A 27,065-nucleotide genomic window follows, 5' to 3' on the forward strand; every position below is an offset into this window, starting at 1 on the left:
TCGTGATCTTACTAACGACATCCAATGTTAACCATCAGGGATAGAAGGACAACAATTTTGTGGATGTTCTGTATTTACTTTCCCCATTCAGCTGACGTTGGAGATTTTGTTTCCATACCTTTTGTGAAGTTGTAGTATCAATCAAACAATTACACAACTGTCCTCAAATAGCATCCTGCTAAAACGGCAGCTTCCAATGCCTAGTTACTCAACTAAATGCGAACGGATATACTTATGCATGAATAAATGAACACCTAATAAATAAGGCTATATATGTAAAACAAGTAAAACATACGCGCATAAAAACGGATGTTGGCGTTAACATTTTATCGAAGTGGTTTGACAACTTTTAAGTGGAGGAACATATAGTTTTTGTAATAGATAATTTCAAAATCACAGTTTCTACTTGTAACTATATTATACTAAGCTTATTGATTGTGTTTGAAGTTTTCTAAAGATATACGAAGACACTTTATTTTATTTGAATATTCTTTAGAATATACTATGGTTTAAATTATATGTTCAGGCAACTTTTAAAACGTGAGTTTAGTTTCTTATGAGGTTACACTTATGTGTTGTGGTGTGTCTTGATATGACGATTGGTCAGTTGCCTAAAACAAATGACTGAACACTTACTATAGATCGATTATGAAGTTCGGTATACCTGTAAACCCAGAGTAATGTTTCTTATTCGTATACCGTAGTTATATTTTGTTGTGTGGCATTGGCGAGTGGTCGTTAATCTCAAATAACCTACATGATGCGGGTTTCTCGTCGGCTCAAAAACTCATGTTTCTGATTTATTTGCCAGATTATAGTACTTATACGAATCGTTTGTATCATGGCTCATCAGTTAGACAATACATTGGCAGTAAAGCGTTCTACGGAAACGAATCTCTTTTCTACGACAGCATGTACACAAACAATTGACATACATCTATAGCACACTATTTAGGATATTTAGGAAAAACTACATTTTGTTTTAGAAATCCTCTTTAATCAAATGCATCAGATTATATGTACGTATCAATTACGTAGGTTAAAATTAGTAATTGTCTCAAATATCAATTACTTCGTATCTCTAATAACATGATTGTGTTATTGAAGCGTTAAATATAAATGTATATCGATTTTCCAAACATAAATAATATAAAACTCCAGTTACATCGAATAGAGATCATGTTTTAATCATTTAAGGTCATTTACTTGAAGCAATTAACCAAATGCGATTCGTGTAGAAAAAAGGAACAAATTACAATAAATACAGCAAATACAACTAAGGAACTACTTGGGGAAATCAACAAAACGAATATATCATTTGGAATTTCAACAGCATAATAAGTCAAAATCAATTTATTCAAACGGAACAGTTGTACCGGTTACAACACGAAACTCATAAAACAGTACGTAAATCAAGCCTACTGGTATCTGGCATGTTAACGGCTATTTGGTTGGAACATAACTGAAAGGATTCTGACATTTAGGACTTAATTGAAACATTGATTTCAGTGCGCGTATGTCGCTAAGGAATCATTAATGAATGCTCTAAATTATTTCCAATGATATGTACGGAAATAAATGGTTCGTTATCAGGCTCTCGATGGCCCCTTCTAGAAGGTAGCGTCTAACAATAGTAAACAAGCTGTAATGTGTTACGAAATGTCCTGAGAACAATCTGATGCTAAATGTAGTTTAAGTCAGGCGATAAAAATGTGTGTTTTCTTGTTTCCACTATACCGATTGACCTTTTTTTTGCGGACGCTAGTTGTTTCGGTTTTCCAGGTTGTGTTGTTGATGGTTTTTAAACAGTGTTGCTTTATTCGAAAATAAATTATCTTTCAATTAACCTGAAGAAATAGCGTTAAATAGAAATTTTGAATATGTTGTGTTAATGGAAATACATTATCCTGTTGTTCTAAAGCGTCAATATATAATCAATGCGCATTGTGTGTCATTTACGCAAATTCACACCATTCAGCACCACTGAGTAAATGTCTGCTAATACCCTGCATGTTTCTTTTATGACTTTAGAATTGAAATTATTATTCATTTATAATTGTTATTAAATTACTTTATACGTGCGTGATTTAAGGAACACACACTGAATTTACGTAGTTAAATTAGACAAAGTAGATGATAAACATTCTGACATGTATAGCGTGTCGAACAAACAAAGCGATTAACATATACTTATTACGGTTTAAATGGAACTCATATCAAACTGTCAATATTTCAATATATCACCAGACTCTTTAGTCCTAGAAAGTGTTTCATAAGCAATTAATGTAATAGTGTATTTATCGATTGCTTTTCTATTTATTATTTTCTGAATCATGTAAATACTTGTTGTCAAAGTTTCATTAACTTGAAGATTGTTCAGACATCAGATGTCTAGAACTAATATGCGATTTAATTTCTGATGAACGCATATTGTTACTTATTGCCTTCTATGGTTTGTCTGTGGAAAACGTATTATGAAGGGTCAAGGAAATGAACATTTGATCTCTCACGTCTGTATTTTCTAATAAAAGGAATGACAAATGTCGTACATGTGAAAGTGTGTTATTGTATACAGTGTACTTTATCTAGTTAGAAAAAAATTGTTGTGTATTGTGTGTTATTTTCTTTATTGAATTGGCTTTTGTTTATTTTCACTAAATAACAAAATGGGGAATTTAATGCGGGTTTTCTCCAGAGTAAGTTTTATTTGAGATGTTAATTATTGTCTGACTTGAGACAATATTTTCATTGTACTCTTATTACATCAGTTAATTCGGTTAAACTCCAAGGATAAGAACCACGGAAAAAAACATCATACACCGCACGTTCCGGCAATTTACATCGGAATAAAATCACGATGTTTTTTCAGGTCACTCGAACACGACTTCTCCATTTATGTTCGACAATCAATATAGTCCTGGAAAAGCTGTTACAGTATAGAGCATGAGCATAAATTGTTTATAACATGTATCCGTTAATAAACCGCTGGCATCGCAAAACCTATAGGAAAAGATATTGGAATTATTTTTCGCCGTGTTAGGGACTTTATTATAGTTTTTTTCAAGAGACATCGAGAGGCAGTTAACGGTTTACTGTTGATTCGACTTGTAGCCATAGCTTTGTTTTAAGAAGTACTGATAGTGTACTGAAATGAACAAGACAGTTGTCGCAGCTTGGGGATTAGTTCTAGCAGACACGGTATGTACTGATATCGGAAATGTTTATCGGAAGTGCTTTGTATATCTGTAAAACTGAGCAGGAAAATGCAACCTTCTTAATATGGAATTATATCAATACCATATATGAAAGTATGTATATACAATAAGTACCTAACTATACACAGATAAATAACACGTGTCTTGTCATGAACCTCTAAAATTCTGGAAACGTATTTACAAGATTATTAGGGCAGCCAACATTTGTAATGAGTGTAATTAATACAACTAGTACACGTTGCCTAATTATACATCGGATTCAAAACATTGAGTAGCAAGGTTTTAAACATATTTTTTTCAAAAATCTTTAATGGTATATAATAATATAATTTAAGTATATTTTTTGCTCTTTTACGCGCCGATGTCTAAAAAATTATTCATGTTACACATTTAAATTGATCAAAAAGACAACAGCTTTATCTGAAGTTATATTAATATGCAAACTTTCATTAAATATATTATGTTATTGTCAAAATGGAATAAACCGTATTTTTGTTATGTGTTTGATGTCCTTATTCATAGATGTGTTTACTTTGACTGTGTTATTGTCCGTGATATTTATATTTAATAAACATCGCTATCTGACATTCTTCTACAAAGCAGTAGAACATATATCTAAAACCTTTCCTAAACAAATACAAGATCGCTCAAAATAATTATACATAGTACTTTTATTATTTTATCATATACATAGTACTTTTATTATTTTATCATCCTCCAAATACTGTTATTTAAAGCATTTTAATAGAATTGTGTTTAATCAGCCCAGACAACGATGTGAATACAAGTAAACAGCTCCTAGTGAAAACAACTAAACAGTTCCTAGTGAATACTACTAAACAGCTCCTACTAACTACAACTAAACTGCTCCTATCGGTATAATGTAAAATATGACATTTGTTCGTTTGCTTAATGTAGATATAAAGTTGCTTATTAACCTACACTCGGTTTCTTGACCTATATGAATATTTCGATATATTCAGATTTCCAAAATTATGACTATGCTTTTTAAAGTTTCCATGAACTTCATTCGAAAGATGGTTAAGCTGTATTTAATATTGCATCCAGTAAGTTAAAAGTTAATATGTTCATTTTTATAGAGATATCAATTCGTTTTGTATCAGAATAAACAAAACTCGTCCGAAGAAAAATACCACACAATGAACAACATGAATCGCAATTGAATTTTCTCAAACGTTAAAGATTGTAATCTTAGTAAGTCTAACAAAATTCCGTAACTTCAGTCAATGTCTTGTTATAAATGTCTTACTATTTGGCCTTTTTCCTGAACTACAAGTAATTTTGATTTTACTTCATTATAAACAGTTGTTCTAACCATCCTATTCCATTTATATAAATAACAATAGCAATACTCAACTTTTCAAAAGATATCTTACTATATTCCATATCATATGATCTTACATCGATATAGCATGTAGTTGAAAATATCATTTTTAAAAACATCCCTTATTCACAATAAACAATATCATTACATAAATGTATTCCGTATTTAAAGTTTTTATCAATATATAATGTATGTTAAATACATAATATACTGAAGTCTAAACCACGTATAAAGATGCGTACTATTTGGAAGGTTTATTTAACACATTTCGATATTTTGATCATGTTTTTGTCAAATAGATATTTCTTGAATTTATCAATACGTTTACATAACAAATTGTATGACACAATTCAAGTATTAAATTGTTAAAATAAGAAGGTGCATGGCTCTTTTTTTGTTATTTACACCATCATTGAGATCTACTGCTATATATCGCAAATATAAACACTAATGGTTTGGGTGTTTTTTTTATTTCGTAAGCTTTTACAATGTTTTGTCCATTTAGACTTACTACTGTAAGACATATGTGTTTCTTTGACTGAAACACATGTTTCAGACAGACCACATATTTCAGAGAAATAAATCCCCCAGGGAAATAACACTGCCATTGTGTGTGTCCTTATTTGCAAATTGAGAGTTAAAGTGACATATCGTAAACAACATGGCGATAATAAGTAACTTGGAGTCGATTGTTACCTGATAGTAGACTTAATACAAATGTAAATTTGACATTAAAAGGTATCCATATCGGACTTTTCTATGCTGTTCTTATTGATATATTTCTGGCGGCGATGTTTAACATGTGTAAATCCTTTTCAAATCTACACTTGATTTGAATGACGTATGACGGTACCATGTTGGTTTTACGTGCATCAAGCCCATACATTATTTAAACAATTCCACTAACTCCCACGGTTATCTTAGTTTGCAGAATGAATCAATGTCTAAGGAAAACTGATGCCATGTAGTGGAGGTTCTTTGCAATAATTGATTGTTTCTTACTTCAGGAACACTTCAATAAAGCCATCATCTTACAGACAAAAAGATAGTTGCAACGTTTAGCTTTGAATGAACTGATAAACGTATCTCGTCAAACCAAAAATCGTTATCATTGACCAGACAGTTGTATAGTATTTCAAAAGAATATTTGCTAAAATATAAAGTGTAAATTAATTGTCTACAGTATAAATAAATAAAGCCAATACCTTATTGGACCAAAATTTAAACTCTTGCACTTGCTATCGACTGTATAGCAGTTACTTATTGATATTTATTGCCTAACGCAAATAAGTGCTTGGAATAAGGAAATCGTTCGGAAAAAAATGAATAATTAATATAATCTGTGTTTGCGATTGCATCAAGCTAATTGCTGTATGCATGTTAAAAGTTTAATATAAGCCTTAGTTTATGTTTCTACCTTTTTTCTACTCATTTAATTGTCAACAATCGAAAATTTCGAAGGACATGATTCGGCTTCTTTAAAATAGTTCGGACCGTAGGGACATATTGATAAATTTTTAATGGTGCGCTTAATGTTGCTAGACAAACATTGATAGATAGTCTTAAGGATGCATATATAAGCGTAAAATGGTTCGCTATTAGGTTCTCATTGATTCCACGAGTGAACTTACAGCAATGGTCTCAAAACATTTCAAAGTGTAAGCTAAAAAATAATAAACTGTTAAATTTTATTGATATAAAATATTGTACGTTTCATTTAAACAATAACATTGAATTCAGCGCTACACAGTAAATTTATTTCTAAGTGTTATCCAAACGTCTTTTTAAAGACATTCGGATTTAAATACTTGTAAACGCATACGTGTAGTTGTAACATAAAAACAATGACCGCTGTCAGTAAGATATTAACTTGAACACGATTCTACTATATATGTTCGCAACATTAATATGTTTTGGCCAATCCTTATGGAATTCGACCATACCTTATTGAATATTGTGTCCAAAATTATCCGCTGTTATCGGAAAACGTCTTATCCCGCAGAAGTAGTAGATATTGGAATAATGTGTCGCCATATTAGAGACTTCATTCATACGTTTTCAACGAGAAGCAGTAAACAAGAGCTTTGCGGTCAGTTTGTCTTGTATCTAATGATTTGTTTCATGGAATACCAGTATTTTAACACCGTAATATATTGAAATGAAAGAAACATATTGCGGATTAGTTTCTATGAACACGGTATGTACCGTCATTTCAAATATAAGTATAATACAACTGCCATGCACACTTTAAAGTAGCTTGAGCATTTTATCGCACACTTTACAGTACACACTATAAATGTCCAATATATAAAGCGCGATATAGTGTACTTAACAATAGAAAGATAATTACAATTCCTAACGTATATTTTAAAATATGGTTTAAACATGGTCATCATGAACAGATTTCAATAAATACAAATGATGCATTAAATCTAAATATATTATGCCAAGTTCAGTATCTGATGAATTTATAGAGATGATGGCACTCCTCAACTATTGTCAGGATAATTTTGTCCGCTAGTCCTTAATATATTAAGGATTATGGCATATTGCAAATACAATTCAAGACAATACATACAATTAACATAACACATGATTGTGGCCATCGCCTTAGAACTTTCAAATTTTCAATACAAATCTGCACATTTACAATATTTAAACAGTGTTGTTTGTTTAAATGGTTCAAGTTAACGAACGACCTGTTTTAAAACAAATCTCGTGGCCATAAATCTCAATAGCTTAAAGTCAATCTCTGAATGAACATGTGGATATCTTAACAAAACGTTTTCTAGATGGTTTCCTTGAGCATTTTTCTGTCAATCTTAAATCAAAGTCAATGAATGCAATCATAAAGCTAATTCACGTCGAATCATATCAAACATTCACATGTGAGATGCGGTTGTAGATGAAAGTTGATATGTGTTTACAAACTGATCATTGTCGGTTCGAATGTTTTCGCTCGTACACCTTTAGACGATGCCGTGCCTATTCAGATAACCTTATTCAGTTCTTGACAGAATTCCATGTTTCAGATAGAATATTCTCAATAGGGTAACGAAATGTCATTTTTGTTGTGGTGTGCGTAGCAACTATAAGATGTAATTACTTATCATAATCAAAATATGATTGTTTTATGCTGCGTTTGTGAAATGCGATCTAAATGCAAAGTAAAACTGGTTTCCATGCAAAACGTCAGCCGGTTCGTATATTGAATGTACGAAGAAGTTATTGTTTATTTCAGGAATACATTTGCAACAAAAAATGTTGCAAAGAATCATTTAGTAATTATTAAATTTAATAATGTTATTACCATTCGAACATTCCCACAACAATTTAACTTTTGAAATACAAATGGTGTTAACCTGTTGGTTATTCGTAAGAATCGATATTTAAAATAAAATGTTTGAACAATTACTATAAGAGCCACGATTACTTAAGTTTGCTCGCAACCTTGATGGTCTGTTCTTTGATGTTATTAATAAGCGAAATTGCAAATATTACGTGCTTCTTACAAAAGGAACCATTTTGCCAATGTTAACACCTTGCGAGACAGCAGATAGCCGACACGATATTGGAATAATTAATGTGTCTCGTCAAACTAAGAACATTATTATTTGAAATGTCACTACTATGCTCCACAAAATCTAATTAAAAAACAAAGCATAAGTAAACATAGTTATTGTACCCATAAGCTTTGTAAATGCTTACCTACGTTATTGAATTGTCATGAACACACAAATACTTGAATATAATCCGTGCTAACACACCTGATGAAAAGTACGGTCAGTGCATCATTAAGAACTACTTTAGTAATTTATATGATCTATTGATTATAATTTTCATAACGGCAATTACCGCTAAGCAAGATGAATTATTTGGAAAAGCGTATCGAAAATACATTGATCGCGAGATAAAAAACAAAAATGATAAAAGTCGGGGTAAGCGCCCGCCTACTTCTTTTACAACGATTCCAGCACATTTAAGATTTTAAGTGAGTCGCCAATATGTCATCAATACAGTGCAATTCATGAAAAAACTTACTGTTTTGATAACATCGGTTTAAATTTGGTATCTGATTAAAATCATCACGTGTCCATTAAATTCTATGTATTCACATCGTTGGTTTATTTTTGAAAAAGCTCAAATTTAATTTAAATCTTTCCAAATTTCACCCATCACTAACAACATTGGGAGTAACATATATATGTAACCCGTTGGCCCGGATCAAAAATGAGTTCATAATAATGGCGTCATTTCCCAAACTAAGTGAAAAGCATTGTCGACGATCCATTTCATTGACTGCATCGATTCTGCAACAAAAGAAATTGTGAAACATATCGAAACGTTTCCCTGATTTTGTTTCATAATTAGAAACTGTTTATTATCATTGTTAATAACTTTAATTTCCAAAGCAATACTTATTGAAAATCTAAATCGAAAACGTATTTCACGATAAAATAGTCATGTCAAATTGCTAAATTGCTTAATCAAAATTGTATTCATGATAATTAGATGATGTGCCTAAATTTGTATGTATATACTTAAATAAGCATGTATAGTTTTAACCGATTGTAGAATATTTTTGTTTTCCTCGAACGTATTGAAACGTGTACTAGATGGTGTTTATTTAACAGACTTTCCAAACTCATATGAAGGGCAACCTCTAAGGGTTCATCATTGATATATGTTGACGAACAGTGTAAATGACGACAGAGGGCAATGTGACGTCATCAACTTCCTCCACGCACGTGTCTTCCTCTTTGCTGTGGTTACCGTATGTTACACTTGCAGTCGTTTGCATCTCATTCCTTGCCGTGAACTTCTGGTGCTATCACAGGTAAGACGACCGTAAATGATTCATGGAATTGCATATGCTGTGTCGTGTAAAGAAGATCAGGGTTTGAGATGAAGAAACAGATTCAGAATTTTGGAAAAATCGAAAATACTCTAATCAATTGCACATATTAACAGATTAGCTGCCCGTTAGGCAATATATGTTTTACAAACAAAACTTGATTTTGTTAAAACTTTACCTTCATAAAACCCTACATTATAAATAGTATAAATATTAAATTCATTCAACTGCTACGAATACCTCTATATCATGTAGTGTTTCCATTATATAGACGGAACCGAATGCGTTACCGCCGTAAAGCGGAAGTGCTGGAGACAAGAGAGCGCGTGCGCGAGCGGCGCGTGATACTGAACCTCGTGAAGGCAAAGTATCGGACGTACCTGGTCGAGAATGATGTTGACGACAAACGCCCTTTGGAAGCACAACTATGCTTGGCAAACCCTATGCATTTCAATGGTCGAAAGACAAATGCTCAATTTTCTCCTGTTAATGATGACACAAAGGTTGATCTTTAGCAAAGGGAAAACAGGACAAACGACAGACCATCAATACCGGTTTGGGTATACATAACATGCAAACATAATATTTATCCTTGCCCTAATATGACTGCAATATTGTCATACAAACAATGTTTTGTGAATTATGGATATGCTTACAAGGAAATAGTTTGTGTTCTTATATGGTGTTCAGTCACGCAAACATCAGCTTAGTTTATGCTGATAAAATGACCTTTATTGTTCCATATCATGAAAGAATCCCCTGATGATAGAAGCAAAGAACTATGTTAAAGTGATATATGAGTCGGTTAGTTAGCTCTGATGATATGTAATTAACATTGGTTTGTTATTTGATCTGTGATATAGTATCCACGTGTGCATTCGTCCATTTTGTTTGCCTTTTGATCAGTATTACATACACATGCAAACCATATTGTTTGATTGTTGGTGCACATATTACATGTACATATCATTAAAAATATAATGGAACTCAGTGATTAACGCTAGTAAATATAAAATAAGATTGTTCATGGTAATACTAACTTTGTAATTGTTTTAAGCTACGGTATGATGCAGTGTAGTATTATTGATTATACTTGTCAATATTAATTTAGAAAGCGCACAGTTTTAGATAAAACAATATTCTGAAAATTCCATGAAATTGGTTTTTTTAGTGTCTAGTGTCGCTTACATACTGCAACCAATGACTGCAGAATAAATTCACGGATGTTTTTTTATTGCATGCTTTAAATGAATATGAATACGTGTCTATTGGTTTGTCCTTTTTCTAGAATTAGAACAAGATTTTGTTAATGAAAACGGTTAAAAAACAGTCCAACACTGCTTGTTATAAATATAAGAGATTCTCAAAATAAAAGTATAATAAGACTTCCAATATTAACAAATACGAATATGTAACTAGCACATACACATTCAGAAATGCAAGCTTTAACAAAATAAGATGAATTTAGAATTTCTCAATGAGTTCAAGCTTAAATTTAAGTTATGCATGTATATATAATTCTATAGGTTCAGACAGTTAACAGCATGGTGTATCAGCAGTTCTACACACATCTTACTGCGAGTGCAATGATATTGTTCAAAATATCATTAATTTTGGTTAATTTATTCGATGTTTGAGGCATATTGCTTGCATCGGAAATCGTAATATAGAATAATGTCCGATTAGCCAATAAAGTTAATACATCAGGTCACGTGTGTTTAAAAAAATACCATACATTTTTAAGTTTATTTATTAGTAGATAGTAGATGTAGATAATACTATGAAAATTGCAATGGACATATAGCACAAACTCGTAAAACAACATCGAACAACCCGCTATGTTTGCAAAAAAGATAACAATGTATTCCGAAATATTTATCGAAGTATCGGGCCCCATAAACCCATATGATGGACTTCGATCATTTTTGATAATCGCAAATATCTCTTTGTTTTGTATTCTGTATTTGTTTATTAAGAACACATGGGATTCGTTGATGCATGCGTTACATTGTAATATCACAAATGTGATGCTGACAAGCGTATATAAATAATTAATTTTTACATAGCATGCAAGTACCAATCACACATATTAAAGCCTCTAAATAACAGTAACATATATTATTATTATTGAGTATTGCCAATATTTGTATTTTAAGTGAAGTTGAAATGGTTACAATCTTGAATCTTCATGCCATCGTAAATTACTAAACACGTTGAAATGGGAATAATTAAAAATGACATTTTTTTTTCAGATGATATTTTATTGCTAAACACGTGAAATATACTAATGTTTCGTACAAGTGTTCTACATTTAATAACCAAAAACATTTAGTAACAGTAGCGGTAAAAGAATATGTTAGTATAATCGGTCAACTGAGCATACTTCAGTTGCTTCAGGTTAATTCAGGTTGACATCAAATGTAAATTGCCAAGTGATTCGTTATCGTTGTAATTAAGAATAGCAAAACGGGAGGTAATGGAATTTATGGTATGAAGCATATTGCAATGCGGCCATTACGAACATATTTGATCATTTACTATGGGGTATATATGGACACTTTATACTTTGCTTTGCTTATAAAAAGCAATGTATATAAATACAATAATATTCAGCATAACCTGAAAACAACAAGAATCATATACAAGAAAACATTATAAGACCAAACACCAACGTTATCACGCTTCAGCGATGGACACGCATGACATAAAAAGAAATGAGTATTCCGGTATGATGTTTGTTTTCTTATTGTACATAATCCCACATACAATAAATTACGATTTAACATTAAAATCAACACATATCCGCGTAATACACACTTCCATTTAATTAACTGATATAGTCTCTTAAACAGATTCTTGCAAGTCACATGAATTTATTTGTCAATATTTTTCGTCTGTTTGTTTACTTTTTGTAAATTGTATTCCCCTTTAACATTTGATAGTCATAAACAGGTTTCGACACCCACAATGTCGGCTACATATAGAAAGCGTTTAAGGATAAATGTCCTTGCATAACAATTCACATGCAAGGATAGAGTTGTTTTGAAAACAATCGCAAGCAAACCTACTTTTTTAAAACATTTAAGTTAAGTTCACCTCAGTGGCCAACTTTTTGCAAAGTTTGCAGAAACACAAGATTGCTGGTAATTTATTGCGTTTCGAAAATGTTGCTTGTGTATTTTGGCAATACTTTTCATAGGCTTGATCTTCAAATGGTTCGCATTGATCTTTCCAAGGCCGTTACTCATGTGTAGGTTTGTTGTTGTATGTCTATCTGGAATGTTTTGTCAGTGATCGGTCAACAGCATTTAAAAATGAATTATCGCTGGCTAAAGGTGTATAGTATCAGAGTTTTGGATATATATCAAGTTAATCCAAAACTCACATAGTATTCTATATATTGTGCGTTTTTATATACTGAACCACGTTTTGACGATTATTGTCAAGTCTTTAAATACATTATGCCACGCATATCACAATATTCTATCGCATTTGCTTGATGTTGCCGATATGTATACGAAGACGGGCTGTATACGCTACAATGCCCTTACTGTTAAGGTACTTGTTTTATATTTAACATGTGCAAACGATTATAAATGAAGTGGTTACAAAAATACAAGTTTGCATAAGATACTGTGTCATTTGAAACGATGATTATGTTCAAACCCCATTTTCATAGACATTAAACGTGCGAATACATACATGTAGAACTAATAAAATATATAATATGCCAAACGGACTAAAACGATCTCAATCAAATGTACCTTTAGGCAGAATATGAAGTCAATATAAGAAATATGCACACCTTAATTTACACTCATAGATAATAACAAAATATACAAAGGTAAATAAACATTAAGTCTCATCTCATTACTTTATTGTACACATTTCGCACATATTGCGAAAGCATATTTCTTACTAAAATAAATGTAACATTTATATTGATTCTCGTTTGATATCATTGAATGCATACGTTTTAGGTGTACAGGATGTACGAAATGTGGCAATTGTTTGGATATCTCAAAAACAAATAACTCCAAGCCAACATACGCCTTTGAACATCAAAATACATTGGCGCCGCCATTATATCCGAATGAGCAATTATATTTATATTCATGATCATAAATCAAGCGTTCTCTACATACCGCTCGGAAACGAAATGCTCATCTGACAGAACGACTGTCGTCACGTCCAACCGATTGACGAACATGTGCACCGAAGTATATCTCTCAAAGAACTGCATAAAAGTCATTGAAGATAAGGTCTACTACTGGTATTCATAAAATATGCTTATAAGGAATTAATTTATTTATTTATGTCCGTATTTATTCATAGTAATAATTGTCTTGAGAAAAAGTCATTAAAAGGTTTGGAAGTATGTTCTTCATTTGCCTTTGCACAAAATGATAATAATACCACAGCAACAAACGTCTTTGAAAACACTGTTTATGTTTTCTTTGATGTGACAGATATAAATGGAGAAATCGTATTAAAGCAACAAGAAAAACATCGATTGTTTATTCCGTTTTGAATGTATGCAATGTTTAGTGTGTGTTGCTTTTGTCCGTGGTTTCAATAAATTGAATAGAATCGTCTTTACAGATGTAATATGAGTATCAAACAAATATTGTCTAAAAGCAGCAACCAACACCATCGTTCTTGAAACGTAAAACTTAAAACTGTATTAAATCTAGTCTTATATTAAATGCGAGCAACTGTAAAAACAACGCAAAACAAAAACAATTCGGTCTTTTGTTAAACCCAACTACATACAATAATTAAATTAACAAAGTTTCACGCATACAAAATTGTGTTTTCTATATATGAGATACTTACAGACCAGAGAGGGTTCAACAGTTCATTTCTTTAAACATTTATATCACACATTCCACAGGCAAGCCATAAACGATAATAAGTTACCATATGCGCTTCTCATAAATTAAATTGCTTATTAGTTCTAGACATCTGATGCCTAAAAGTCAGTTAATGAAACTTCGTCAACAAGTATTAAATATGATAAAAACAAATACAATAAAATAACATGGCATTGCTACCGACACACTTTCTACGCCTATAGATTATTGTTAACAATTATAAACAATTTGATATGTGTTCCGTTTAAACCGTCATTTATATATGTTTTTCTGGTTTCTGTTGGAAATCTATAAACATGTAAAACATCTCCTTTTTCTGAATTAAAGACGTTAATACCTGTGTGTGTTTTAATCACGTAAATTGTATGATTTAGTAATTAAATGACAAATATAAATTCATAATAATTGCAATTATACAGTATTCAAATATACATATAAAGGCAGGCATTTGCTCAGAAGAACTGAATAGTCTGAATTTGCATAAATTACAGATAGAAAAACATAATATTTTGTTTCCACTTACATCGCCAAAAAAAAGCCCCAACTTAATCTTTAAAATCTTTGTATAAAGTTCTTTTTTCAGGCAACTATAATTATTTAAAGATTTTTTTGCAACATTTTGAATAGAGCAAAAGTATTAAAAACGCACAATTATTTGAATGAATTTATCAACAATGATAAAAAACAACAACAAGAAAACCTACAAAAATATGGTCTGCACGAAAAAAGAGACCAACAGATTAGTGGAAGCACACAACATGTTTTACGCTGTATTTAAAATAACTGTCATAAGAATGTTCTCAAGACATTTCAAAACACATTACAGCTTATTTACTTATGTTACAATATACCTCGCGGGCCTTAAGAAAGACTGTTAACGAACCATTGATTATGTACAGATCTTTGGAAATCGTTTACAGCATCCATAAATGGTTCCATAGTGACATTAACGTACTGTGATCAATATTTTAATGACGTCTAAAATGTGAGAATGCTTTTAGTTTTGTTCTTACCAAATAGCCGTTAACATGCCCGATATCGTTGGACTTTATTTACGCGCAGTTTTATGTTTTTCGTAAAGTTACTAGTACAAATGTGGCATTTAAGTGAATATGACTGAGTATGATGTTCAAAAACTCCAATTCTTTCCGTTGTATTTATTTCTTAAGCTGTGACCATTGTTTAATTCGTTGTTTTTAATGATATTTTAGTGATGATAATATTGATGTCGACTAGATGCTGCCGGAGTTTCACTTTTTTTAAATTTCAAATTGGAAAATAGATATGCATGTATATTGAACCCTCACAAATATAACGGAATGTATATGTACAAATGTATAATGCAGTGTATAAAAGAATATTGTTAACAAATATTTTTACCTCAAAAAAGTAAATATTTAAGTTGCTATAAATGTATGTGAAATGTGTTCCTGTACTTTGTTTGGAAGAATCGAGTATCGTTGTTTAGAACAGTTTACTTTCAAAACATTTTCTTACTGTTGAGCTATGATTCAGACTCTACGTGTAAGTTATATAATTTAACAAATATATCAAAAACCCGAATTTTGAGACGATGAGATACCCGCATCATGACATTTAATATAGGCCATCGACCACTTGCAAATTCCACAAACAAATAGAACTACGGTAACCGCATGAGACAAAGTCCTCTGGCAAAAGAAGTTACACCGACTGTCATCATCGATCTATAGAAAAAATTAAAGTCTTCAGATCAAATTGATTACAAGCATTTGTCTGTTGAGAAATCAGCATTGACAGCATTTTGTCATTTATCTTAGGAAAGCGACCAATCGTAAATCCAACACATAAACGCAACGTAAGACAATAGTACCCGTATACGAAACGATCGTCATGGTTTAAAAGTTTGCCAAACATTACTCTTGATCCTTAGTAAATGCTAACGATTTTAAAATGAAATTAACTTACAGCTTGTATCTACAAAAAAACATTACAATTGCAAAAACCTTACTATATTATATATAAAAGAAGAAAATGGTGTGAAATCTCAATTGAATATGTTGTCCTCCATTTCAACGTTGTCGAACTTTTCGATAGAATGTCAAGGTCAACATCCGTATGCGCGTTCGTTTTACAGGGGTTACATAGAAAATAATTTACAGGGGGCGGGGGGGGGCTCTTTTATTCGGTCTTATAATATTCGTTTGCGTTCAGTGTAATACATGGTTACTCGTATCTTAAATATATTAAATTTGACACTTTGCAAAATGTTCTAATAACTAAGTTTTTATCAAGTAACAAAACGCATGTCAGTAGTTTGGCGAAATTACGCTTTCAAAGTGAAATAAGGTCACCTTGGCATATTTCTTAAATTTTCGTTTAAAGGTTCGTGATATTATCAATCTGACCTTTTTTGTTATTTCATACCATAATTTACTCAACTCGACCTGAAAAGTCGTTAGAAAGAACACACAAGCATGAAAACACATTTCTGTGCTCCATAATTTAAGTAATGACATTGTCATGACAAAGAAACAAGCCATGTATTAATTCGTTCTCATGTAGATCCTTTTGAAACCCAAGTATATATAAGACAGCTCTCTGAATACGTGTGCTGGATTATTTGGAAATTGTGAATTCGATTGCAGGACAGACATTTGGAAGTCGTTACAGTAATTAATACTTACTAGGAGTCACAAACGCATACACCGACGTTTTTAAACAAGTGTTTTATTTGCCAGTTTAAAACAAGAATTGGGCTACTGTAAGAATTAAAAAAATAGTTTTTTAATACGTTATGAATGACTTGTGGTAAAATAATGCTTTTAAAAATGCAATAATGGCAAACGGGATTTTTCAATTATGTACATATTTTCATGAAAAGACAAAAGCTTATTATCATTCAGTTCGAGAAATTCAAATTATTGTTTACTGAAGTATATGAACCTCAAACACAGGGAGACCAAAGGGTGTGAAAAACAATTTCTCTTGTTAATGTTCTTATTTTCGATAGTTTATTTTTTATGTCATATTGACCGATAATCTGACCGTTAGTAAGAGCTACAATTGTTAGTAAGTTAGTCACCACTGTTCCTTTCTAAGCAGTTGTGCTTGCTTTCGGGTATTATTACAAACCAAACCAGCATGTGCTCATAATTATGTTCAAGCATACACGTCATAAAAACTGAATTTTGTTTTCTTAGTAGATAAGTCAATAATTGCAAGCAGTGACCGGCAAAGTAAAGGAACAAAATCTGACAGTATGTTCAGTATTTAACATTAGTTGTGCATCATGTGCAACTTTAAATAGTGCTGACCAGTACATATTTATTTCAATCAGACCTTATTTATAAAGAAATGGGTTATATAAACGTGACAAAATAAATGCTCAAACACCCTGTGAGGTATGCACTGATGTCGATGATCTCTTAAATGATATATACAATCATGTTATATTTCGAACAATACAATTGCAGTAACCCATCGTTTTACAGGTGCATGTTATACTTAAAAAATGCTTAATAAATGCAATTCAAGAAATATATGACACAATAAAAAACTAAAGGATGTAAATAACAAAAAGTTGCAACTTATTATACGAGACTCAGTCGTGATATAAAGCAATATATGCTAATGTATCGAAATACAAAATAGATGTTATTTGCGTGTGTGAATAAGGTATCCAAAACGAACGTCTACCATAAAACATTTGGTGCGGTCTGGAAACATGCAAGCGACAGTCAGTAAGTTGTCTGCAGCATTTTGCCATTGACGATTGTTGCGATCGGAAACGCTAACACATAATATACTGACTTTGAAATTAAGTTAGAAAAAAACGTTTTTAAATAATTAAATTTTTAAAAAAAAGTTTTAAGTTGTTGCTTTTTTTGTCACTTGTTAGTCGCATATTCACCGCAGGAAATGTGTGTTATTTAGTACACGTATATTCCCACCACACGTAAATGTTCGTAAATAAAAAAAATGCTTTGGATATCACATCATATGTGTTATTACATCGCTTATTATGACTTTAATGTTTCACCATCGAAATATATTTTATTTTAATATTTCAATAACACGCAGTTTTCTTTCGACACATTCAAATCACTCTTGTCGAGCTGCTTCATACGAAAATGGGTCTCATGGCGCTTTGGCTACAAAGTCAAACTGTGTTATTTTATAGCAAAGCGGCAATTTTTTTAGCCTATTCAGTTTTCAAGAACGATTTCCATACTGACTGACCGAGAACGGCAAACATTTGTGGTTAGATAATGAAACGATTTCCGTCTTATGACACGATACTTTTTGGGTAGTTTTTGTTGACTTTTCTTGAAATCAGTACTTTGTTATCAACGTTTATCAATAGTCCGTTATTTCTACCCCAGACGATTTAGTGACCGAGTACCGAGTCAAAATACGAAGTTTGCCATCGATGCGAAAAGCTGGTTTTAATAGTAATATAAGTTTTATTTAAACATATATTAAAAACAATAATATTGAAAATGATTAAAACAAACCTGTCTTTGTTTTCTGTTGAGTTTAAGCGAACATGGATAAAACATATGATTTTTTCTCAATTAACAGCGTATTACTAATCATTTTATAACAATCATGATATGGAATTTATATGCATATTTAAATCAATTATTTTCCTTTAAACATATGTTTTGGAAAAACATACTGAAATAATGCTTCTTTTGATCACTAAGTAAGATGGTATTGGGGTTTCCCGTTTTTCTCCCTTTGATCTGAGAAGAAATCGGCTGCTATAAATATTGCTAATTACTAGCCTTAGCTGCTGTGCTGCGCGCGTATTTAATTATGTGTGTATATGAGAGTTCAATTACAAGGCCATCTACTGGCTGACCTGCTCCTGTGACCTTTCAGGAGAGCTGCGTTAAGCGATTTTAACGTTACACGTAATTGTCCACTATCTTAATGCAAAAATGTTATGTAAACAGACTCTGCCTCGACGCGAACTCTTTCTTGGTGCGGATGCGGGTTGAATGTGATTTGGTGAATATTGATAACCTGCACACCGATTTTACAAAAACACCACTATTGACCTTAGTGGTTCTTGCGAACAACTAAAACGGTATGGATAAAAATCACCGTTTACAGTACCAGACGTTCAGCTGAATGGGGCAAATACAAATATAGATCATAAGCGCAACAGTTGCTCTTGTATCACTGCCTTTTTTTTTCTTTGATATCAAGTCTTACAGTCGGAAGCCAAAATTAAATTCAACCCAACTGCTTATACATTAATATAATACGAAACATATTATAATTGTAGTATTTTTCTCTTAATGTTTTGTTTCCATAGTAGCGATTAGTCCCGCCAACACGTCAGAATGATATGGAATAGATCAATAAGAATATGTATGCAACGGCCACCGGAAAAACTTTGCGAAACCGAAATTTCGCAAACTTAAGTACCCTTTTTCTTAAAGATTTGCTACTTTGAGACATAGTATGCGATAAAAGTCTTATCGTTGATTAATAATTGGTTATTTTCACTCAAAAAAACGCGTTTTCTTCACTATGAAATTTATAAGCAAAGTTGGGGTCCCCATGGGATTTTTGCATTTTCCCATGGGATTTTCGATTTTCCCATGGGATTTTTTCTCCCATGGGATTTTTTTTCTCCCATAATTTGCAAATGGGAGAAAAATCCCATGGGATTTTGAACATTTTAAAAAACGTGTTTTATTTGCGTTTGCAAGTATTTTAACGTTATTTAAGGACTGTATATTGGTTTTATGCCAATTATATATAAAAATATATAGTAATAAAAAAATCCCATTTTAAAATGGGAGAAAAAAATCCCATGGGATTTTTTTCTTATTTTGAGAGATTTATTCATGAAACTTTCAGAAACATCATATTTTATGAAATGATGAACAACTACGATATTTTAATGCGTTTAGTCGTGTTTAAAAAAAGAACAAAAAAGCCCATGGGATTTTTTCTCCCATGGGATTTTTTTCCAATGGGATTTTTCAGTTTCGTAAGCCGAATAAGTTTCTTAATGCGAAAAACAACAATAAAGGAAATAATAATTATAATTTTGAATAATAAATTGAATAATATAAATAACATGAATATTTTTAAAATGAGTTACAATTAAAGGTTTATGCTAGTAGAACTTATCATTTCTTGTTCGAGCAGATGGTTGAGTCCAATTGGTGAGTATGCCAGCTTAGAACCAGTATAAATGCATCGCAGACAGACAACGCTGTCATACTGTACACACCGCTGAGTAACAATCTTTATTGCATTTCATTTTGCAACAGAAAATGAACTCCATAGTATAATTGATCTTATATATGCCCTCTGCTTTTGAAAGCGTGCAACACATTAACATAACAATAAGTCCATGCCAAAAACTATGAGCAAATTCCATTCAAAGATATATACACATTATAAAGGTCAGATGACCCGCGTCATGCGAAAATGGGTCTTATGTCATATGCGGCCAAAGTTGGTCCATCCTAGCTTGTCCAACCGCGCAGTCTGGTCAGGTACTACGCTGACTGATATATAAAGTCAAGCCATGATTCGTGGTCTCATATCCAAACTCGGTAGCTCCTGTGCGAAACTTTCACCGGAAACGACGGCACCGAGACGGGCGCTCGAACTTTGCGGATGCGCGTTATATATTATATATAAAAGCGCGATGTGTTTTTCTTGCCTCAAATTAGTAAGCCCAATCAGCGTTTTATTGTGTTCTTTGCTTCTACTATTAACAAGAACTTCAACTGATACGAACATGAATTTTATTTTAATATGTTTATTTAATGCTCGGAAAACTCATTGTATATTTAGACTACTACTTATAAAACAAAGTCGGGTTTTCAACATCTGTTTTCGGCATATAAATTGTTATTCCAAACCAGATTTTACGCACTTTACTGTACAAAATACCGTTAGGGCCACCGTGGTTACTCATTAAAATCCAGAGGGCGAGAATGCGAGAACGCGAAAGTACGATGACGACAGTGCGACAATACGATGGCGACAATGCGTTCGTACGATTGCGAAAACGCGCTAGTACGATGACGACAATGCGACAGTGCGACAATACAATGGCGGCAGTGCGATAGTACGGGGGCGACAATGCGATAGTCATATCGTACTGTCGCCGTGGTATCATTGCAATGTCGCCATCGTTCTATCGCATTGTCGCCATCGTATTGTCGCACTGTCGCCATCGCATTTTCGAATTGCCGCCATCATACTATCGCGTTATCGCATTGGCACCATCGTACTACAATACTGTCGGCTATCGCCATCGTATTGTCGCACTGTCGTCATCGTATTTTCGCACTGTCGTCATCGTATTATCGCACTATCGAACTGTAGTATTGTCGCCATCGTACTATCTCACTGTCGCCATCGTATTGTCGCACTGTCGTCATCGCACTGTCTGATTGTCGTCATCGTATTATCGCGTTCTCGCATTGTCGCCATCGTACTATCGCATTGTCGCCATCGTATTGTCACCCTGTCATCATCGTATTGTCACATTGTCGCCATCGTACTATCGCGTTCTCGCGTTCTCGCCCTCTGGATTTTAATGTGTAACCACGATGGCACTAACGGTATTCCGTAATACTGCTAAAGCACAGTATGATTAGGTCACTCCCAATGCTCAAATCTCTATGTCTATTTTAGTAACAACACATGTCTATGGAAGGATATTTAGGTAAAAGTTACATCATTCGTGGTGAATATTTACATTATGACTGATGCTTATTCTAATTTGCTTTATGACAATTCCAACATGCTTGTTGTCTATTCGTTTATACTTGATGATTTCTGCAACATTACATCATTCATGAATAATATTTACATTATGCGTGATGTTTATTCTAACATGCTTCATGACAGTTCCAACATGCTTGTTCTCTATCGGTTATACTTGATGATTGTTTCAACATGCTTGGTGACTATCCAATGTTTGTGTGTTCATTATTCCTGAAACCAGTCATAATCGGTTTTGCCACTAAGCGTCATTAACAACGGCAGTTAGCAACAGGCAGTAAGCAGAATGCAAGTTACTAAATTATGACATCAGGTGGCGCGCGTTTATTTTCCGTATGTTGAATAAATTACTTTTCGGAAAAAAAAGCGAAAACATCCGAATCATTTTGACTAGTAAACTGAATAAGCTGAATTAGTTCCCTTCGTTATATAGGTTATATTACACTAATTCCGATTCCCATAGGGTCCCATTATAAAACTGACAACTTTCACAGCATTTTTCTTGCCTTTCCGACGTATCAATTTTTCCCAACCTGGTATCATTTTAAAGATGGATCTGTCATCTTCCAATAATTGCAATCAAAAACATACCGTCTCGCAACTTCTAAGAAAGTAAATCGCTGTCGAATGAACCCACCGTAGAAAAACGCGTTTCGGAATCCTAATTTCGACAAAAGCCCCACACAATAGAAAACACACCCTCAAAAGTTCATCTTTTAAGTTAGCTTCCAATCCAAGGCATCAAAGTACTCCAGACACATACAGGATATTACAAATAACCACAAAAGACATGTCTCACATTGTTAAATGGCTTATATTCAAGAAGAGAAAAGGAACTCTTTAGAAATAGGCACTACTTTCGAATGGACCACGGAGGGATACACAATGATTTAGTGTAATGTAACCTTTAAGGGAACTCAACATTGTCCTATCTTTTTCAAACTTTCTCCACATGAGATTTCAACTATTTCCACAATGAATATGCAATTTCAGTGCATTCGGATGGGGGTAAAGGCCTTAAAATGGCCATTTAAAGCGGTGACTAAATTGGCCGCAGTCAAGTCGGAATGCATGATTTTTAGTCTAAGTGACGACAGCTGATTTTGTGTCTCCAATTATTGTTATGCGTAACTTTTATGGCAAAAACTGGTATCATTGCATGCGAAATTCACCAATATATCAGCAAAAGGCCCAAATAAATGTATTGATTGTGAAAAAGTGTACTTTTCTTGATGAAATAGGAGACTTTTTTAAAATTGTAAGCACTTTTTTCAATAAAAAACTCACTGACAGCATATAAAATCATGTTTTTTAAGAAAATTATTATTAAAAGCTTCACCTACAATCTAAACATACACATTGCATTTACAAAAATTAATGCTATTATGATGAGAGGCATAATTTGCAGCTTTCAAGCCGATACAAGCCGGCTACCCAAAATTAACACTTAAAAAGGCGCAAATCGCTCCTTCAACAGCTTACGACACAAAGTGACACTTAATGCGCATCCAGATAGTCTCTCTCATATAAATAAGTCCTGTTAGCGACATTTTATTAAGTATTCCCTTTAAAATCCAGTGTTGAAAGCGTAAGTTTTGCAAAAATGCCCACAGTCACCATGCAAAAGAGCACGTTGGTTAAGGAATTCCTACGCGAGTGGCCACACTAATGTCGTGGCAGGAAAGTCATTTGGGTGTGATTCCTCTGTAGTTCAGTGTACATTCATTCCACTACCTGGGGATGACTATCAGGATCAATTTTCCCAGCTTGGTGTAGTGTTGACCTTTCAGGATGTTGATGGATCGTCCACAAGCGCTGCACCACTGCGGCCTCTGTTCAGGACACAGAGTCGGATTGAGGTGTACACAAACCCGCAGACAGGCAAGGATCATCCAGACCTTTAATAAAATAAAATGTTTAGGCCCCTGAAACTGGTAATTATGTTCAACACTGAGATAAGGAAACACATAGAGGAGACATCATGCCATGGCTTTCTCATTATCGACACGGCAAACTCGAGCGGCTGGGGACTTGGCTCTAAACAAAAACAGGTATGCTCCATCAATGTGAGCAAGATGGCATGTCAGAGTTAAAAAGGGCAAACAAACATACAAAAGAGGAAAAGGAAATTAGAAATTAAATGCCAGAAGTAATTTTAAGTATTGTTTTTCTGTCTGCAAGGGTTGCTGTGGAAAATAGTGCTTAACGCATAGTTTGGCCTGTAGGGGTTCTGCTAGCAAGAACAAATCGAAGTCATATCTGCCCGCGAACTGTAAGCTTGAGATAACCATATCTGATGAAGTACTGCTTTGAGAATGCATTCTGATTGTACTTGAACCAGATCGCATTGACAGCACAAGGCTTCAGACCCCCCAAAAGCGTGAGGCTTTCAATAGTGCTTACCTGATACCAGACCGCATTGCCCAAGACAGTGACTTTCTCCCGGAACTGCACAGGCTGCATCCGCAGCACAATCCTTAAGCTCAATCATGGTCTGGCTGACTCTGAAATAGTGAAATCTGAATTTACAGATGCTCATTTGCCTAAAGGTTATGAGTTTATTGCCTATCTTATTAAAAGCAAACACAATGACATGCTTAAGAAGGCATGTGCATTTCTGAAAAGACATACAGCTGCCCGATACTTGACTAGGAAAAGTCGCTATGGTCTTCACTCTGAAATTCATTACTCTAAGGGCTTAACAGAACAAAAGCCAGATCTTACAGCTAAATGGCCCAACCTACAGCTAAATATGCTTTATATGTTGAAAATAAAGTTATTTGTCTGAAAAACTAGTGCTATTAACTCATCAGCTATGTTGCTCCACTGGCCGCAATTCTGTAAACATAGTGTACTTATGGAAATACCTAGTCTACCACCTGCTGCGCACTACTACGTCCACTGTAAATACACAGCTAAGTAAGTACTTTAACGAACAAACTGAAATTCATGTGTTAATTAAACAATCAGTATGATGACTCACATTGAAATCATGTCCAGTGCACCAGTCAGAGCAAGACAGCTAGCGGATTGTTGACCATCTACGGCTCAAGGACAAACGGTCAGGCCTACAAACAAAGAGAAAAATGGCATAAATGGGTTGCATGCATGTAATTTGGCATATTTTTCATCTTGCTCTCCACCTGAAACTTCAATCTATGGACATAATAATATTTACATTTAAGATTTGTTGGAAATGTTACCCTTACTTGTCCATACCAGGTCCCCCACCCATCCGGAACAGTCCAAAACCACCTAAAACATCCATTTGGACCAAAATATTGACATCTCTCATCTATTTTAGCACCCAAATCATCAAAACATTCATTAAAATTCATTTTCTACTTGTCTCGCTTGCAGACGAATCCATGTGACCTTGACATTGCAGTAAATGTGCTTTTTAAAGGTTATATTACACTAATTCCGATTCCCATAGGGTCCCATTATAAAACTGACAACTTTCACAGCATTTTTCTTGCCTTTCCGACGTATCAATTTTTCCTAACCTGGTATCATTTTAAAGATGGATCTGTCATCTTCCAATAATTGCAATCAAAAACATACCGTCTCGCAACTTCTAAGAAAGTAAATCGCTGTCGAATGAACCCACCGTAGAAAAACGCGTTTCGGAATCCTAATTTCGACAAAAGCCCCACACAATAGAAAACACACCCTCAAAAGTTCATCTTTTAAGTTAGCTTCCAATCCAAGGCATCAAAGTACTCCAGACACATACAGGATATTACAAATAACCACAAAAGACATGTCTCACATTGTTAAATGGCTTATATTCAAGAAGAGAAAAGGAACTCTTTAGAAATAGGCACTACTTTCGAATGGACCACGGAGGGATACACAATGATTTAGTGTAATGTAACCTATAATCTCCATTAAACTAAATACGTTCATTATTGCCATGAAGACCAGTAAGTTTACACAATGAATTGACTGCCGTGAATGTTTTTGATATTTGTAAGATGCAATTGGCACTCAAGAAATTATACATGTATTTTATTCAGAACATAACGGGGCTGATGTGTTGGAATTGTGGCCCTTCCCTAGTCCAAATAATTACAGTAGACGTAATCTACCGATGTGCATTGCATATCGACCTCATATTTATAAAGTAGCCCAAACCCCCATTGCCACAGACCTGTGCGTGAAACTTTCAGATTTCTCTAGTCTGTTTACCATGCTATAATTACAATTTCTATAAACACATATTTATCATTTTTTGACTATATAATGTCTGTGGTATACAGAGAAACCTGAAAGTTACAAGTACTCGTGTCTAGTACTGTACAACTATTGTACTCCTCGTTGAGAAAACAACTACTTCATCTACATGTATTAAAATATCATAAAACATAATTTTCAATCAAGTTGGAAAAAATCAATAAATAAATGTCATATAAACAGGTTTGTCATGAACGTTGACGTCGCTCTTGGTTACCAGAAAAATTCCCACGCACGGATTTCAACCGTCATTGTTTACAATCAATTAAGTGCATAAGTACTTGAATTTGTATAGTGTTTTTTAAAAGTGTCCAGCTACAGGTGGTTAGCGTGTGGCTATAATACTAGTTAGTGAAAACATATTTTGGAATGATAAGTAATCATATTATAACGAAAAATCAACTTTTCTTAAAAAAAATAAGTTAAATATATATTCAACAAGGTATCCAACTCGAAATCATCCGAAAACGGGATGCATCGTTTTAAACAGCCATTACTTCATAAATTTTGCAGCGATTTTCACGATCTTGGTCTTATTCAACGCAGAAATAAATTTCCTTTCTGGAAATGTATATGTCTTGCAATATTTTTTACAAATACTGGGTCAACTTTTAAGAAATAACACGATACACAACTCGCGTGACCCAGCTGTGATCGATCAGACAGTATTCATGACTGAAATCTTCACGGGGAAATGGGCATTTTCCCTGCAAAGTTCACGAACCTCGATACCATAATTCAATAAAACGTATGAAAAAAACATTCTTACCGTGCTTGCCGTAGAATTATGCATC

General features: G+C 33.4%; 1 long non-coding RNA gene across 1 annotated transcript; it reads right to left on the reverse strand.

Moving 5' to 3' along the window:
• Window positions 1–23,385: 23,385 nt before the first annotated feature.
• On the reverse strand, window positions 23,386–25,936 carry LOC127848119 (uncharacterized). The gene is made up of 3 exons (XR_008034368.1): window positions 25,019–25,936; window positions 24,439–24,539; window positions 23,386–23,933 (listed from the first exon to the last, which is right to left on the reverse strand). It is a non-coding gene; the product is annotated as an uncharacterized LOC127848119 (long non-coding RNA).
• Window positions 25,937–27,065: the final 1,129 nt, after the last annotated feature.

The sequence above is a fragment of the Dreissena polymorpha genome, chromosome 10 (genome assembly GCF_020536995.1).
Source record: "Dreissena polymorpha isolate Duluth1 chromosome 10, UMN_Dpol_1.0, whole genome shotgun sequence".
Taxonomy (NCBI): Eukaryota; Metazoa; Mollusca; class Bivalvia; order Myida; family Dreissenidae; genus Dreissena; species Dreissena polymorpha.